General features: G+C 50.2%; 1 pseudogene; it reads left to right on the plus strand.

Moving 5' to 3' along the window:
- LOC143304635 (large subunit ribosomal RNA) overlaps positions 1-98 on the plus strand; it is a 2,943-nt pseudogene extending 2,845 nt beyond the window's left edge.
- The last annotated feature ends 3,039 nt before the right edge of the window (positions 99-3,137 follow it).

Genomic DNA, 3,137 nt, shown 5'->3' on the forward strand with positions numbered 1-3,137 from the left:
GCCTCGTCATTAGATTAGTGACGTTACAAGGGCGGTGTGTCGCTTGGACTTGGTCGCGCTTGCTATATAGCGAGGTGCGGCCGGTCTTGGCGGCGCATCGCCATATTTTTTTTTAAGCCGAATTCGTGCTACACGAAACGGAAAAGGTGAACAGCAGCCTCGTCATCTGACTAGTGACGTTATAAAAGAAAGCAATACGCCGCTGGCACTTTGCCGCGCGTGCTCGAAAAGCAATACGCCGCTGGGACTTGGCTGTGCGCGCCAGAAAGTAATATGCCGCTGGCCCTTAGCCGCGTTCGCCCAAAAACGATACGCCGCTGGGACTTAGGCGGATGTGCTGGAAGGTGGCATGGCTTGCCTATGTGTGTGCTGGAAGAGCCGCGCGGGGGTTGCTGGTTGAGCGAAGCGATCTTGCTCGTTGGGTGGCGGGACGTTGGAAAACGGCTTGTCTCCAACGATGGAAGAGTCATAGTTGCTTGGGGGCAGGCGGGGCTTCGGCCCCGTTTGCTCAAGTCGCACTCCTACCTCCTCGTGGTACCGCCGGTAACATACTCATTTGTGTCAGCGCGGGGAGCATCCCCCCGGACACCGTGTATGGCCAAATGGAGTGCGGCGATGAAGGAGCGAGAGACGAAACCAAAAATCGGCTTGCCGATCTAACGGTGAATTTCACCGTGAAGTATGGAGTTATCTCCCTGAAAGGAACTCGTTCCTTGATTAGCTATGGCACGACTTGGCAGTAATAAGGTTAACGATTGGGCAAGATTGAGAAAAATAACAAAAGCGTAATTAAACAGAATAAAATATCATGGTAAATAAAGACACAGAAAGCGCCTCGGACGCGGCATCTCTCGGTCCCGGTGTCGCGGCGGATTCTTCCGCTCTGGAGGGGACCTCTGTTGACGATTTGGCTTCATCCCCGGATACGATTGACATCATGGTACCGAGCGTGGGTGACCAGGTTGCCTGCCCTGTCTGCCAGAAAAGGGAAATCGACCTTTTCTTTTTGTCATTGTCAGACTTAGGGCGGCACCTGGAGCAACATCATGTGACAGCCCGCATCCAATGGAGATGCAAAGACTGTGGGAAAGGCTTTCCGAAGCTTCATGGGGCCAGATGCCACCTGCCTCATTGTAGAGGAACAAGTCAAGGACCCAGTGGCTCATATAGATGCGAAACCTGCTCCATGAGCTTTGGGACGCTTAGAGGGCTGTCTACCCACGAGCGGCATGCGCACCCTGCCGTAAGAAACGTCAAAAGGAGGGGAACGGACCCCCCTGAGAAAAAATGGACGGCGGAGGAGTTGGCTCAGTTGAGGGAACTTTGGGAGATATATAAAAATCACAAATTCCCCAACAAAATGATCAGTGAGATCCTCACCAGCAAGACGATCGAACAAATCAGATACCAGCGTAAAAAGCTGAGGCTGATTGGTGAGGAAGCAAGTTCTCAAGAGCCCACTCAGGTGACAGAGGGAGGGTGCGATCCCGTTGATCCAGGCAATGCGTGTTTCGAAGAACCTGGAGTCAGCGGTCTAGAATATGAACAGTGGAGACTCCAGCTAGAGTCCGCAATAATGACACAAGTCGAGGTGCCACCTGTTTTAAGGTGGGTCCACACTCGACTGATGACAATCTGGGTCTCTCTCAAGGGAAATAGGGAAGCACTTGAGAGTGCTATAAATGAATTTTTAGAATTCACGCTCTATGGAGCCATAAAAGAAATTAATAGTAAAAAGAGGGCAAGTTCAGTTAAGAACAAGAGGATTGGTCACCAAGGAAAGAAAAAGGGTAATAGAAATGCTAGAAAAAGATACTCATACGCTCGTTGCCAGGAGTTGTTTACAGAAAATCCAAGGAGGTTGGCCGATGCCGTAATAAATGATGATCGGGCCTTCCTCCAACCGGCTAGGGATCTGCCTGATGCCGAGGAAGTGAGGAGGCTTTATGAGGATTTATGGGGCCAGACAGGACCTGTTGAAGCCCCCGTCCCAGGAAGTAGAGCCTCTGAGCTTTCCTTATGCGAGGTCTTCCCGCCAATTGCTGTTGAGGATGTGGCGGAGAAATTGAGCAGAATAAGAATGAAGGCTGCAGCAGGACCGGATGGCTTCCAGAAGGAACACCTTCTGATCCCTGGCCTGCCCACCATCTTAGCTGTATTGTACAATATCTTACTTTATTGCTCCTATTTTCCTCCTATATGGAAGGAAAATAGAACAACGTTAATACCAAAACCAAATAAGTCGAGCAGCCTGGTCGAGAATTGGAGGCCTATAACTATAGGCCCCATTCTCGGCCGTATTTTCTCCTCCATAATTGACGGGAGGATAAGGAGGGGCATTGTGTTGAATCCAAGGCAGAAAGGATTCACCGCTGAAAGCGGTTGTAAAATAAACATCGACCTGTTGAGCGCTGCCTTGGATTATAGCAAGAAAAAGAAAGGCGGGGTATTCACTATTGTGGATATCTCCAAAGCCTTCGACACAGTGCCCCACTCGGCAATCGTCCCCTGCCTAAGGAGGAAGGGCGTGCCGATCCCCATTACTGACTTGATCAGGAACATGTATAACGAGGGCAAGACCACAATAAAATCTAAAAACAGCACCGGGGTCGAGATTAAGATCCTCAGGGGAGTTAAGCAGGGCGACCCTTTGTCACCGCTGCTATTCAACCTGTGCTTGGAGCCACTGCTGGATTTGATCGAGCAACAAACCAGCGGAATAAACGTGAATGAGACAAGAAAGATTCCTGTCCTGGCTTTTGCTGACGACGTAGTGTTGCTCGGCGCCGATATCGGGGAAGCGCAACGCCAAGTGGGTGTGCTTGACGAGTATCTGAACGGCCTCGGTATGACCATCTCAAGGGATAAATGCCAGGCATTTCAAGTAGTCGCAGAAAGGCGTACTTGGTTCATCAAAGAACCAAAAATTAAACATGGGAACAACACCATCCCAACAGTCGATCCTGACGAAGCCTTCAGGTACTTAGGCGCCAAAATGGGGCCCTGGAAAGGCATACACTGTGGCATAATCGTTCCCGAGCTTCTGAGTGTGGTGAGGAGAGTTAGAAAGCTCTCACTCAAGCCATGCCAGAAGCTCGAATTGATCACAAAACATATCTTTCCCCGATATATTTATA

The sequence above is a fragment of the Bombus vancouverensis genome, unplaced genomic scaffold (genome assembly GCF_051014615.1).
Source record: "Bombus vancouverensis nearcticus unplaced genomic scaffold, iyBomVanc1_principal scaffold0044, whole genome shotgun sequence".
Classification (NCBI taxonomy): Eukaryota; Metazoa; Arthropoda; class Insecta; order Hymenoptera; family Apidae; genus Bombus; species Bombus vancouverensis.